Source organism: Notamacropus eugenii, chromosome 1 (genome assembly GCF_028372415.1).
Source record: "Notamacropus eugenii isolate mMacEug1 chromosome 1, mMacEug1.pri_v2, whole genome shotgun sequence".
Taxonomy (NCBI): Eukaryota; Metazoa; Chordata; class Mammalia; order Diprotodontia; family Macropodidae; genus Notamacropus; species Notamacropus eugenii.
In genome coordinates, this window is record NC_092872.1 from 76,161,148 (window position 1) to 76,177,586 (window position 16,439).

The following is a 16,439-nucleotide window of genomic DNA, read 5'->3' on the forward strand; positions in this document are numbered from 1 at the left end:
TCCCTGGTTGGGTATGGTGGCTCAGAGCCTAGGCTGTGCACCAGACACAGAGCTGCTCTTGTCAGAGGGGTTTCTAACCACTGCGCTTCTATTGATTAGAGCAGAGAACAGTAGTTCATCCTAGAGACATGAAGCCCAGCAGATATTATTAGAGATAAACAGCAATCGAGAGATAATCCCAACCAAGAAAATCAGGAGTGAAGATGCAAAGGTGTGATGCCTCAAAGGGATACTTTGACCCTAAGAGAAAAGCATGACAGCGTCCCTAGAGGAGGTCTGCAGTTCTGCGGTATCAAGGGTATACTTAGGCTTGACCATGTGAGCTCCCCTGTCACATGTTTTCCCATGTATGTGCCCTGGTTACATTGGTCCCTGATGTGTTCATTCTCACAGGTTCCATTTCCATATGTGGTCTCTCTACATATACCCTTCATGCTATATTCCCTAGTCATATGTATTCTCTATGTATGTGCCTTTCCTCCCTGGTGGTACAGAGTTGTAACCTATTTGCATATGTGTGCATTGGAGAAGGCTTGGTAATCCTTCTTAGAGAACTTAGAAGATGGAGAAGAAATAGTGTCTATTTGTTTTTTAAAATTATAACAATCCAACTAGGTTTTTAAAAAAACAGTCCACCCCAGGATTTTGTTAGAATTTGCCTGCACAATTCCTAGTGCTTTAAGAGAGTATGCATATATGTATGTGTTGTAAAGGTGTATACATATGTGAGTATATCCATATATAGATAATGCTACCCCAGCATGGACTTGTGTTGAATGGGATTATTTTCATGGTGCCTAGTGAAGGCTGGGAATGAACTCTTATCCATAATATAGATGTAAGAAGATTCAAACAGAGCATTAGAGGAGAAGAAATGGACACAGCAGAAAGCCTGAAATTGTGGGTAACTCCTGCCACTACTGATAGGGTGCTTTACCTCTACCATATTTCACCCAGGCGTTGTATGAATCTAACTTTCAAATATTCTTTGCAGAAATAAAAGATAGATCTAAATAAAATCATTAATTGCTCATGAGTAGTCCAATAATGTAATAGTCCAAATAATAAATATAATAACAATATATAGTAATCATAATATAATATGATAGCAATATAATGGTCCTTACTATCTAAATTAATTTACTATAATGTTATACCAATGCAACTTCCAAAAGAATTTTTAATATACCTAGAAAAATTAATAACAAAATTCATATGTTGGAAAGAAAAGGTCAAGAATCTCAAGGATAATGATTTTTTTAAAGTGGGAAGAAAGGAGGTCTATCAGCACCAGATCTCAAACTGTATTACAAAGCAGCAGTCATTGAAATGATCTGGAAAGAGAGAGACAGAGACAGACAAAGAGAGAAGTCAATCCGTGGAACAGATTGGATACACAACATACAGAAGCAAACATGCAGTATCATTGTGTTTGGTAAATCCACAAACCCCTTCCTGGGAAAAGTGAGCAGTCGTCAGACAAATTAGGCTTAGATAATACGACAGAGTAAGCTACAAATGAATACATGACCTACATATACATGGTCACATAAACACAAGATTAGAGGAACAAGAAGAAATTACCTTTTAGATCTGTGATTAGGAGAATTCTTGGCTGAAAAAGTGATAGCATCACCCAAGATAAAATGGACAGTTTTGATCATATGAAATTTAAAAGATTTTGCACAAACAAATTTAATGTAGTAAATTAGATTCAAAACAGGTAGCTGAGGGAGAAATATTTGTGCTGAGTTTCTCTGATAAAGGTATCATATCCAAAATACATACATATGTATATATATATATACGTATATGTATATACATAGAGACATATAAGGAACTGATTAAAATTTACAAGACAGTCTTTCTTTAACACATAGATAATCAAAGGATATGAAGAGGCAGTTTTCAAAAGAATAAACCCAAGTGATCAACAACTATATGAAAAAATACATTAAATCTCTATTAATAATTAGAGAAATTCAGATTAAAGTAACTTCGAGACTCCAATTCACACCTGTCAGACTGGCAAAGATGACAAAAGAAGAAAAATGAAAATTCTAGAGAGGCTGTGGGAAAACGAGAATACAAATACACTAATATTAGTGCCAATACTGATAGAGCTTTGAATTGGTCCAGTCATTCCTGAAAGCAATTCGGAATGATGCCCCCACCCCTGCCACCAAACTGTGTAAACATACTCTTTAACCCAGCTGTATCACTAATAGGCCTATACAGCAAAATAATTAAAGAAAGAAGAAAAGGATCCATAAAAAATATTTATATCTGCTCTTTGATTGATATTCAAAAATTGGATAATGAGGGAGTGTCCTCCTATTGGGGAATGACTAAATAACTTGTGCTCTTTGTGATATAATGAATATTATTGTGTTATAAGAATTGTTGGAATAGACAATTGCAAAGGAAACTAGGAAGACCTTCATGAAATGGTACAGGGCAAAGTGAGCAAAAGTTGAAGAATTTATACAATAACAACAAAATATAGAGAAAATACCTTTGAAAGACTTTAGAATTCTAATCAACACAATGATAATTCACAAGTTCAAAAGAATAAAAATGAAATGTCACTTACCTCCTGACAGAGAGATGAGACATTTAAATGCAGAAAGAGACATACATTTCTGGACATGACTAATATGGAAATTTGTTTTGCTGGACTGTGCAGCTATATAGTAAAGGCTTTGCTTTTCTTTCTTTTTATGTGCTTAATCAGGTTTGGAGAAACTGGAAGAGACATCAGTTTTGGGGGGAGAGGTGTTCATTGAAGAGTAAAAATAATAAGCTATTTTTCAAAGACAAATACTTTACAAACATGATACCTTTATTCAAGGCCTTTCAGACACTCGAGTTCCTTTTTTTTCCTGTTCTGCTTCCTTCCAGTAACCAAGGAGACAGTCCAACATGGGAAGTGGAAGGGAGAGGACTCATGACCTATATAATCCCTGAATTTTGAGGAGATGGTATTTTGGAAAAATTGGTGCTTTGTTAATATTTCTTGCTATATCCCTTGTATTGTTTTAAGTAAATCTCTTTTTGCATTGAAAGAAAGTAAAATTTTATTTCCCTTATTTTCAAACTCTCGCCTCTGTCTCATGCTAACCTCCCAGTAACCTGTGCTTAACAAGAGCTATTTAAAGAACAGAAGGTACCAGCTGCAATACTAATACACTAATTAGATAGTAAGGATAGTTTGTGCCATACGAATACACTAATATTAGTACTAATACTGATGGAGCTCTGAATTGGTCCAGTCATTCCTGAAAGCAATTTGGAATGATGCCCCCACCCCTGTGACCATTTTAAATGCTCACCCTGTGAGCATTTTAAAGACTATCCAGTGATTTTGAAATACCTGGCTTCTAAAATTTAGCTACTGGACAGATTCAGGGAGTCTATTATTTGCCAAAACTTTTGTTTTGGCAAAATTCTAGTTAGATAAAATAAGTCAATAGAATCATCGTCCTCCATCAATCCAAGAACTTTAATACCTATGTTTAAATAGTATGACTTTTCTCCAAACTTAATATCCAAATGCAAACTTCTCTTGAAAATAAAACAATTTTGCCTCGTGGTGCTTCTTTGATCTACCTCTGGTCTTTCAGATAACACTTCTAAAGACCTCTCACTAACTCCAAGCATTTGGTCAAAAGGCAATTGATTCAAACCATATATCCTGTAGAGAGAAACTGTAAAACAAAAAGCCTGAATCTGCCTTGTGCTTTGGAGAATCTAAAGAAATGTTGAGGAAATGTAGCCAAAAGAATTTAGGAGTAAACTCTAAGTATTCTCTAGACTTCCTCTCAAAAGGAAATAAAAGATAAGTCAGACAATTTATGGGGCAAGAGAAATAATGCATAGGTGGTGAAGGATGAAAGAATAAAAGAGCTATTACACTAATTCCTTCTTTGATTCTTTTTAGGTAAAAAAAAGAAAATAAAACTGCTGAGCCTATGTGTGATCTGCGATTTGAGACTAGACTGAGTAAAGAGGAGTGCTTTGTGAGAGTTTGTAATTGACTAACATTTCTCAAATGTTGGTATCTAAAAAGTAGTATATTTAATAGAGGGAAACTGGCGGGGGTGGTGGGGCAGGAATAGATAGAAAGCAACTGCATTTGGATCCAACCAGATGGAATGCTGGTTTCTCTAGATTTGGAAGTGCTAATTTTGGTGCAGACTTGATTATATAATGTTTAAGTCAGTGTCTTCCGTCATCTCCTTCTATTCTATCCATTTGGAAAATGGCAATAGAAGATTTAAACCAACTACAATTCTGATTTAGATGGTGCCATTGTCCTAGGAGCAAAGTTTTATTTGAATGTGAATTTGGGACTCTTTAGATCTTCTTCAGGATGTAGTTAAATGATCAGCTTTATACTCTCCTTGGACATCCGGAGATTCAGCAAATTTCCCAAGGTGTGTTCCAATAAGAAAGGGTTCATTTAAAGCCCCCTCACTCCTATTTATTCAAAACAAACAACAGCAAATCCCCATAATAATATCCACATGATATGTTTTCTACTGAAACTCCACAGTTTCATGAAAATTAGTAGGCTTAAACAACTTCATGGCTAAAATATGTGAAGCTTCAATGCATCAGAATAATTATGCACTTTTATGTAAAAACTCTGTGATAGGTCCCACAATTATTTTATGTACCCCACTTTATGGATGAGAAAATGGAGATTCAGAAGTGTTAAATGGCATGCCTATGATCATGTAGCCAGAGAATGTCAAACCTAAGATTTGAATTAAACTCTCAGGTGTAGCTCAAACAAGGGTCTTCTGAGTCCAAGTGCAAAACTTCCCTTGCCTTGCCTTGCCTTCCCTTCCCTTCCCTCTTCCTTTCTTTGAAACAACGTCAACCTATGGTGTTCCTCTAGGATTCCTAAAATTAAAGCAAATTCATTTTTCTCAGCAAATTAAAGAAGTTTCCAGTTTGGAGAAAGAAACGAAACATATGTATATTTATGAGTCAAGAACTATTTAGCAAACAACCTACTATAGTAAGGGAACAAAATATCTTTAAATTCCTACATTCACTAAGAATCTACTATTCTATAATCAAATCCATGGGAATCTTATCCTTTGGACAATCATTGTTATTCCTCATGGTACGTTTGTTGGACAAGTCAATGCCATTATTACAGTTTTACAGATGAAACAGAAATAAAGAGACTTGTCCCAACTTAAATATGCTTCTGGTTTCCAGGCTGTTGATTTACTTTTCCTCTTCCATATTCTCCAGATGAAGAATACCTCATTATTTCTAGAAAGTCAGAAAAAATGCACACGGTTGCAACTGTAGATGGTGAATCTATGATAATTTTCTTTTATTATGTAGATGGCCATGAAAAAATATTTCTTGCTGTGTCGTCATTCTTTTTTGCCTTAAGACTGAGGTGTTGGACTTTGTCATTTTGCCTGGGGATACAAGTGATCTTCGAATCTTTTCTTCTTTCCAGCTATGTAAGGTTTCTCTTTTAGGTTTGAGAGATTTATAAGCTCTGTTAGCCCCTCTTGCCTTACTAGGAATTTTCTCAAATGCTCCAGAAGAATGGTAGCTTTGTGGAGCGATAGCTCAATTGGTGATGGAAGTGTCTTATGGTGGAAACAGTTAACCTCAAAGATTCCCTTCAATTCCAAGAGTCTTTACTATTCTAATTATCACCTTCAACCACCTACCCCCCCAAAAAAAACTTTCAAGAGATGTATTTTAGTGTCCACAGTGAAAGTGTTCATTTCTGTTCAGCACCTTTTAGGAAGGATGTTCATAAGCTGGAAAAAAACCTACAGTAGGGCAACCAAGATGGTGAAGTGCTTTGAATTCATTTCATATAAGGATTGGTTGAAGGAACTAGAAATGTTTGACTCATAGCAGAAAAAGCTGAGGGAAGTCATGATAGTTGTCTTTAGTTTCCGAAAGAGATATTAGACCTGTTCTTTTAGAATCCTAGGGACAAGTCAACAAACATTTATTAAGTGCTTACTATGTACTGGAAACTACGGGAATCAGAAGACTAGGCTTTGAATTATAGGCAAATTTCTTAATCTCTTTAAGGCCTGCTTTCCTTGCTATAAAAATGGAGATAAGGATACTTACATTACCTGTCTCTGACATGTTAGCTGTGTGATCCTGGACAAGTCACTACCCTCTCAGTGTCCTAGTCAACTCTCTAAGACTATAAGTTGTAGAGAAGGTGCCAACCTTCATTGGTAGAGTGAATTTTTTCATATGGGAGTTCCCTTACCAATGAAATCACAAATCCAGTCTCTGTATAACCTACCTCACAGTCATTGCAAGTGTCATATCTCTGTCACACCAACATCACACTTCCCTCCTATCTCCCCTGCCCCATCAGGACTTCCTTGGTAGCTCATAGAAGGTGATTCTCACCAAGTACAGAGCAGTTACAATACTGGAGAAGGGTCTGGCCTCACTTGGCTAAGCAAGGTTTTGAGCACAGGAGCGGTGGTTGCCTAAGGCTGCTTGAGTGTGACTCCAAAGTTTTCCTCCAAAGGTTGGATGGACCTCTGTCATACCAATGACATGCCAATATCATGGCTATATCATACCAATATCTATCAGTGTCACCCCTCTGTCTCACCAATATCATGCCTCCCTTCTATTGGCCCCATTTCCCACCCACCCTCCTCAGACCTCCTTGGTAAATCTTAGAAGGGGGTTCTTGCCAAGTTCTGTTCTTACTTAGCTGGGCAGAGTTTTGAGCAGAGGAACAGTGATTACCTAAGCTTTGTGGGTATGGTTCTGAAGGGGTGTAGTCCTTTTCCACAGAAGGTAGGACAGGCCTCTGTTACACCAATATCATGCCTCTAAGATGCAGATGACACATTTCTGCCCTGCCTGTGTTGTACTTCTGGCTGCCACTGCTCTGTCACACCAATGTGATGTCTATGTCATGTCAATATCATGCCTTTGTCATGCCAATATCATGCTTATGTAACACTGGTGTGATAGCTATGTCACACCTCTATCTTGGCTATATCATGCTTCTACCTCACCAATATTCCTCTTCTCTCTTGCCAATGCCACATATCTGTCATGCCTCTCTCTTGCCAATGTCACAATCTGTCACGTCTCTGTCATTCATCTCTGCTACAGTTCTGTCATGATTGTGTCACACCGGTGTCTTGGCTGTGTCATGTCAATGTCACAATCTGCCATGGTTCTGTCATTCCAGTGGCAGTCTGTCATGAGTTTGCCATGCCTCTGTCATGGTGATGCTTGGAGGGTAATGTGAGGGGAGGAATTCCAATTTCTTTTCATTATAATTCCACTTCATTTCAATCAAATGGAAGATTTCAAGCATTCTTGATGAAAACACCAGAGTTATGTAGAAACTTAAACAGAGCAAAGCACCATAAGAGGCTAAACTAGGATAAACTACCTACATTACAATATGGAAGATGATCCATATGTCTTCTTTGACCTAGGACCCAGTCTAGGTTTTTGGTGCCTCCTGATCAACCAGCCAACAGTAACTCCTAATTCACCAAATAAACATGATCAATCACTCTTACAGAGAGTCTCAAAGGCTACTTTGATGAAACAGCTGTGTGGGATAGAAATGGGATCCACAATTTCAAATAATACGAAGGTGTCTTCAGATAAATCATACCGGGCAGGCTTTTCCATTTTGAATCCATTTTACTCACTGCAAAGATCTCACCTGAATGACTGCTGCAAATGAAAGGTGGATTTCTCAGAATTTACCAACACATGGAGCAAGACAGGGAGAATGAGATATTTCAGAGAGAAGACGTCATTTGTAAATGGAAACAAGAGGAATAAAAATACTATATGTCAACATTTTGTGGGCTTAATAATTTTGGAAAACTCTTTGCAAGGTTAAGATAGAGGCGTGTACACATGCACCATTTGTAAAGTTTGTAAAGCTCTTTGGAACCCTTTGGGATGAAAGGCACTAGATAAAAGAATGCATTATTAATGCTGTTATTATGGGTGCCTGCTTGTGTTCCTATCTAATGCTGCCAAAAGAAGTATTTTAATGGGGTCTACTTTTTCATGAAACTCATAGAGTCCTGATTCAGAGTGCCATACACTAGCACTGAATTATTGAGATGAGTTTTAATTTGGTTGGACAACACTCAAATCTGCAAAGTTGAAAGAAATAACATTGGCTCAGGATGACGGGAAGTAAACCAGCGTGGCCCAGGAAAATGAAGTATATATTTTCTTGCCCACGTGTCTTCATCCTGATAAGCTCTGATGTTTATATGGCCACTGCTGGTCTAAGAGGATGCTTTATTATTATTAGTGGGTATAATATAATAATGCCCTTTTGTTTCTGTCATGAATTAATAATTTGCTTTACTATATTCAATAAAAGCCAGACATCACCTCATTGGGATTTTAGCAAAAACAACAGTACCCCTGCCTTCCCATTAAGTTAGATGGGGGATACCATTGTTGATTAGTTGGTTGGTTTATTTTTTAGAAATAGTTTTTGTAGTTTTGTAGAAATAAGGCAAAGGTAGGCCCTCAACCTTAGTAGAATGAGCCACAGCCAAGAAATATCTGAGGATCAGTGACAGGGTACACGGCTGCGTTTTTTAAAAGTGGCTAAGTAGAACGGCCAATAAAGCACCAGGCTTGGAGTCAGGAAGATCTGATTTTGAATTCTGTCTCAGACACTTACTAGCAACAGAAATCTCTCTTGGTCTTAATTTTTATCATCTGTAAAATGGGGATACATACATACATACACACATATGTATATACACATATATGTAAAATAAGTCTAACATAGCAATGTTATTTATTAAAATTTTAGTAACATTTAAATAAATATAAAGTGACACCTACCTCTCTGGGTTGCTGTGATGTTTAAATGTTCTATAAACATAATAAAGATATAAAGTACTTTAAAATCTTTGTATAAGTGGCAGATTATTCTTATTAGAGGCTATATTTTGTACTTTTATCGTCTCTCAAAATAACCACAGCTTGTTTATTTCCACTGTCTGGGCCTGTGCTTCTGCCTCCAAGGTCACTCTACTTAGACAGGTCATGAATTGAAAACCCAAGAGAGATCAAAAGACAAATGAGGGGCCTAATGCTTTTATATTTATACCTCATCTCTTCTCTCTCCCACATTTATCCCACTTTTTAATTTGTCTTTTCAATAATATAATTTCATTCACCTGTTCAAGGTGAGTGGCCAGAGTAAAAATATAACCTCTGTTGCCTGGCATTTAAAGTCTTCTAAAATGTGAATCCAACCTACTTGGTACTGAAGAAGGAGTACTGGCCCTAAAGTTAGAGAGAGCCAGAGTTTAAATCCTGCTTCTTTCATTTAGCACTTGGGTGACCTTGGAAAAAATCATATCACTTCTTTATGCTTAGGTTTCCTTCCTCTGTAAAATGAGGATGTTTGACTAGGAGGCCTTGAAGATCCTTTGTAACCGTAATGTAAGATATCTAATCATTTGTAGGTACATGGGGCATCTACGTGACACAATGTAGTGAAGGCTGGAGCTGGAGTCAGCAAGTCCTGAGTTCAAATGCTGCCTTAGACACTTGCTAGCTTAGTGTGACTGAGCAGGTGACTCAACCTCTCAGAGCTTTAGTTCCCTCATCTGGAAAATGAAAATCACAGTAGCATTTTCCTTACAGCATTGTAAGAATTTTAATGAAATAATATGCAGGAAGCACTTCTTAAAATGTAAAGCAATGTATAAGTGGTAGCTGTTGCTATTGTCATGTGGGTGCAGTGCTCTGAACCTTGTAGGACTGGATAGCAAGTTAGTCAGAAATAAGGCATATAAGGTAAATAAAGTTATTTGTATATAAGGCACATAAAAGTAGATAAAAGTCTTTCTACATGAGGTATATAAAGTTCTTTCTGTATAAGACACATAAAGGCATAAACGGCATATAAAGCTTTTTCTGTATAAAGTAAATAAAGCTCTTTCTACGCAAGGTATATAAAGCTCTTTGTACATAAGGTACATAAAGGAATATAATATGTATAAAGCTTTTTCTATGTAAGGTATATAAAGCTCTTTTTATATAAGATATATAAAGGTATAAAAGGTATACAAAGTTCTTTCTATGAGGTATAAAAAGCTCTTTGTATATAAGATACATAAAGGTAGAAAAGGTATATAAAGCTTCTTCTGTACAAAGTATCTAAAGCTCTTTGCACATAAGGTACATAAAGGGATATATATAAATTTTTTCTACATAAGTTATATAAAATTCTATATAAGGTATATAAAACTCTTTCTATGTAAGGTATCTAAAGCTCTTTGTACATAAGGTACATAAAGGAATATAAAATGTACAAAACTTTTTCTATATAAGGGATATAAAGCTCTTTGTATATAAGATACATAAAGGTAGGAAAGTTATATAAAGCTCTTTGTACATAACGTATATAAAGGAACATAAGATGATAAAGCTCTATATAGGATATATAAAACTCTGCATATAAGGTACACAAAGGTATATAAAGCATACAAAAGCTCTTTGTCAATCTTAAAGCATTATAGAAATTCTAGATGTTATTATTATGAATTTCATCATCATCATAGGCTCTGTCTTAAGTAACCACACCAGTTCTCGTTTTAATTACTGCAAAAAATAAAGAGCCCAAGTGGTTGCTTTTCTTGGGGATACCTATTGTCTTGTAAGCCGATTCAGGACCAAAGAACAGGATCCCATTGTTTTCCCTGTGGGGGTTTTTTCACTGAATTAACAAGAGGCCAATGTATCCAGAGTTAATGTAGCAGTAATGTAAGATCTAGATCTCGAAATTCTTGTCTGAGGGGAAACTGGGCAAAGTGGCCCTGGGGAATCAAGCAACAAGACTCCCGTCAGTCTTTGGGTGCTTCTAAGCAGCATCACAATTTAGGAGAAGATCAATTCTGCCATGTCAATCTCGTCGGCCTGAAGGTCATTCTGATTCATGCTGTAAATTCTGCCTTAGGCTCTGACTGATGGCAAATCCAGCCTACTCCTTCCTTGTGTGTGGCAATCTGGGCCTCACACAGTGCCTGCCACTCAGTCAGGAAGTTGAATGGCATACTCTGGTGGAAAGGGTGATCAACAAGAAGACCTAAGTTCACATCTTCCTTCTGACATTTAACTAGGTGAATGAGCATGTCACTTCACTTTTTCCAGGCTAATTTTCCTCATTTGTGAAACAAGATAAAATGGAGATTAATGAAAATCCCTGAATACCCTACCTCACAACATTGCTGTGAATGTGAATGAAGCATTTTGTAAACCTTAAAGCAGCAGCTCTAGGCACTGATCTTACCATTTAGCTGCTGATCCCTCCAGGCTACCAGCAGGCCTTTCTACTTGTTATGGTTTCCATGAGGTGGATGTGGGAAGAAGGAAGGAAGCAAGCATTTATTAACCACCTACTATGTGTCAGGCAGTGTACTTAAAGTGCTTTGATCCTCACAGTAACCCTGGGAGTTAGTTTCTATTGTTATCCCCATTTTACAGCTGAAGAAACTAAGGTGGACAGAGAGTTAAGAGACTTGCCCAGGGTCACACAGCTAGAAAGTATCTGAGGTCAGATTTGAATTCATGTCTTATTGACTTCAGGCCTGGTGCTTTGTCTAACTGGCTACCTCTAGAAGTGAGCACTTGGTCTAAGAGGCTATATCTGTTAGCACCTCCACTCCGGACTAATCTTGAGCCAGTCTCTTGAATTTAGTCCAGTGGAAAGACTAAGTTCAAATCCTACCCACTCATACCCTGTGTCAGCTTGGCCTTACCACTTATCCTCTGTAGGCCATTTTTTTTCCTTTAAGCCATATGCACAATCAAACAAAACAAATTCCCACACTGAGTACGTCTCATAATTTGTCTCATCCTGCATATTTAATCCATCACCTCTCTGTCAGAAGGTGGATCATCTTCTTCATCATTTTCGTTGCTCTGTCATTTCTGATTTTTCTTGACCCCTTTGGGGGTTCTCTTGGTGAAGATATTGGAATAGTTTTCCAATTCCTCCTCCAGCTCATTTATAGATGAGGAAACTGAACAAACAGGGTTGAGTGGCTTGTCCAGGATCACACAGCTTGTAAGTGTCTGAGGCCAGATTTGAACTCATGAACATGAGTCTTCCTGTTTCTAAGGCCAGTGCTCTATCCACTGTACCACCATCTAAAAATTTTCATCTGACCTTGATTTCCTCATCTATGAAATGAGGGGGCTTTACTCTATGGTCTCTGGAGTCCTTCTAATTCTGAATCTAGGATCCTTTGATCCTGACTACAACTATGAGAGGCACATGGAGAAAAAAGTTTGAAAATCAACGTGTCCCGAGACTCGTTTTTGACACTAAAGGTGACTTTTATTTGAGACAATCACACCATGGCAAAAAACAAAACAAAACATTATACCATAATTTTAGATTGTGATAATAATATTCCTACCAACAAATGCCATGTTATTAACCTGAGTCACCCTGTCCTGAATGTTGTGTTTAGTGTTATTAAAGCTGTGGAATTGGTAAAGAAAGATAAGAAGAGAAAACCATAAGATTATTTATTCCTGCTTAGAGGTTTCCAGTACTGTGCTTGAGTATGACTTCACTGGGCATTATTAGGGAATGGCTAAACAAATTCTGTCCTGTAAATGTTATAAAATACTATTATACTCAAGAAATGGCAAAAAATAGGACTTCAAAGAAACATCAGATGACATGTATGACCTGATGCAGTGACAAAAGTATAACCTGTATACGTGAACGAGTCCCGTAATGTAAATGAAAGGAACACTTTTAAGGAAAATGGACCCAGATTAAAAGCAATAGACAATTTTAGTTGGAGACATAGCTGCTCTATATTCTCTAAGATAGGTCATTTTGCTGGTCCGTTTTTCTTAAATATTAGGCTTTGTTGCAAAGTTTAATGTAGGAGAAGACTAGGATATAGAAAAATGAAAGATGTCAATAAAACTTTTTAAAATGTATATACCAATGAATAATGCCTGTTGAAGCCCCCATCATGAACCCCACAGCCACGGGCAGCTGGCCTCCTCTTGGCCTAGCATTTGTTTATCCTTCTGATGTTTGGCCTCAAACAAAACCTGACTGAACTCAGTGTGAAATCTCTGACCAAGAGCCAAAAGAAGCCCAAAGAAGCTGATCCTGAAATGGATGAATTCAGCAAAGAAAACTTTCATCTCTGAGGGGAATGAATGTCTTCGTTTCAAAGGTTAGCAATGTGCATTTTTCCACAGCATATTTCCAAAGTGTTTGTTGGAAACTCTAGCCAGGGGTGAAATAAGAGCTGACCAGAGCTCCGGGAAAGAGAGAGGAAGAATTAAAGGGAGCAGCTGAGCTCAGGAAAAACCAATTAAGGGGACTTGAACAACACACAAAGAAAGGGCTTTGTGCTGAGCATTAGAAGGAAAAGATAAACAAGGCGATAACCTGGAAGATTGGTCGGATAGCAATAGAAACATATCACAAACCTTTTCCAAGCTCTCGGAGGGTCTTCCCTTCCAGAAATCAGGCACATCACCAAGTGACAGTCCTGGATTGGGTCTGTACTGGGAACATTTGGCCCCCATGTTGACTTCCCCAGATATTCTTCTTCTTACCCTTCAGAACTGCCTTAGGGCTGAGACATGCAGCCTGGCACACAGCTGGGAAAGGCCCAGAAGAGCCTTCCTGTCTCAGGGAAAGGAATGCATGAGTTGGAGTAGCACGGAGGTCCAAGGCCAATTACTTGCATAGGTCCTCATCAGAAATGAAATTAAAACCAACGTCAGAGCTGCCAGGCCTCCAAATGGGGTCCTACCTGAGCCCACCATGCTCCCAATGTGATCATCCCTTCCTCCTATGTTATTATTTAATGTTGTTCACATCAAAACAAAGAGAAGATATTTCTAGCACTTTCAGCTTCTGAATAGCCTGATAGGTCTATTTTGGTAGGCTGAGATGGTCTAGGTAGTGGAAAGCATGCTGAATTTTTCTATAGTACGGCCTGGGTTCAAATCCTGATCTTTCCGTACTTCTGTCTGACCATGGGCAAGTCATTTCACCACAGAATGAACAGGTTAGAAGAGATGATCGCTAATGATCCCTTTCTAACTCTAGAATTTGGGGAACTTTTGGGGGGACAGAGTGGTAGAGGAACTCTGGAATGATCTCTTATTCGTTGTATGACCCTATGCTGATCACTTAACCTCTCTGCCTCCTTTTCTTCATTTGTAAAAGGGGTACAAACAATAGCATTTGAGAGCATTGTGAAATAGTTGATTGACATCCAAGCTCAGAGTAATGAAGGCATGTATTCCAGGACCACCTCTGACACATAATGGGTGTGTGACTATGGATTAATCACTTAATCTGTCGGTAACCCAGTCAGCCATCTAAGAGGATCACTTGAAAGACAGTTGCCAACCTATATGGGTAAAGGAAATCTCTTCATTGATAGTTTCCTACCACAACTAAATGACAATGTCAGGAAAAATACATACATATATAAATACATATATGCATACGTATATATTATAATATTCATAGTATATTGTATACTAATATGCATCATATATAATACATAATTATGTATGGTATATATAGCACTTACCTCACAAAGTTGTGCAAGGGTTAAATAAGATAATGTTTAAGTCCTTTACAAAATTAAAGTCTGTATATAAGCTGGAGAATACTAGGGGAGAGGGGAAGGACAAGGTGGTAGGGCAGCCAGGATGCTGAAAGGTCTTGAATCCATACCTTATAAAGAGAAGGGATGAAGGAACTGGGGGTGTTTAGCCTATGGGAAAAGAATTAGGGAGAAAGGAAGGGCAGGATAACTGTCTGCTGGCATTTGAAAGGCCTTCACAAGGAAGAAAGATAGTTCTTTTTGACCCCAGAGGGCAGAGCCAGGAGCAGTGGGTCAAAGTTTCAAAGAGGTAGATTCCAGAATATCAAGAAAAATTCCCCAACAATAATAATGCTAATAATAATTGTTATTTATATGGAAGTTTGTTGTGCATGTGTTCTTATTTGCGCCTTACAACAACCCTATGAAGTGTATGCTGTTATTATCACCATTTTACAGATAAGGAAACTGAGACTGTGATAAGGTAAGTGACTTGCCAAGAATTCCTTTACTACTATGTCCCCCTCCCTTTAAGAGTTCCCCAAATCCTAGAGCTGGAAAGCGGTCATCAGTGTTCATCTCTTCTAATCCCTTAATTTTGGGTCCTCACTGGAGGTCTTAAAACAGATGCTGAGGGACCAACTTGTCAGAAATGTTGCAGTGGGAGGGTCATTAAAGGACGTCCCAACTCTAAATTTGATGATTCTGGATTCTACTATTACTTGATTCAGGTTCAAAGTGAAGTCTGCGTCTATGGATGTTTGCTTTTCTCCTCAAAACCATGTGACCTGAAACTTTTGCTCCACTGTCATTATGTTCCAATAAGGCATGTCAATGGTTTCAGGGTTTAGAATATGGAAACTTTCATTAATACAAGATTTATTCAGGAAAATAAGTCTATTTCTTAAAAGCTATGCCTCTACTGACCCTCAAAACCCCTCTGTGAACTACTTCTAAGTAGGTTGGAAACTACTTTGGCCACCGATTAATTGTTCATGAAAACTGAGGCTATGAGAATAAAAAATGGGGAGAAGGTCCATGTGGGGCCTACTACCATAAAATAAAATTAGCAGATAAAGTAAGAGTTCCATGAAAGCATCATGGGAAGAATAACCTTGAAGGTTTTTAACTGTTATGGTGTCATAGGTCCCTTTGACAGTCTAGTGAAGGCTATGGACCCCTACATAGAATAGTTTTCAGATCCATAAAGTAAAATATATAGGAATACAAAGGAAACCAATAATATTGAGATTCAGTTCCCAAAATTTCTTTTTAAAGTATATGAAGCCTAGGTTAAGGACCCATGGTCTAATCCAACATAGTCATTTTTCATTGGGTTTTTTATTAATTAATTTATTTTTAGTTTTCAACATTCACTTCCACAAGATTTCAAGTTCCAAATCTTTTCCCCATCCCTCTCCTCCTCCACCCCAAGACAGCATGCATTCTGATTACCCTTTCCCCTAATCTGTCCTCCCCTCCTTACCCCCCCCCCCTTCTCTTATCCCTCTCCTTTCTATTTTCCTGTAGGGCCAGATAGATTTCTATACCCCATTGCCTGTATATCTTATTTCCCAGTTTCATGTAAAAATAATTTTTATCACTTGTTTTTAAAACTTTAAGTTCAAATTCTCTCCCTTCCTCCCTCCCCACTCACCTTCACTGGAAAGCAAGCAATTCGATATGGATGATACATGTGTAGTCATGCAAAACACTTCCATAGTAGTCATGTTGTGAAGGACTAACTATATTTCCCTCCATCCCATCCTGCCCTCCCTTTATTTTATTCTCTCCTTTGACCCT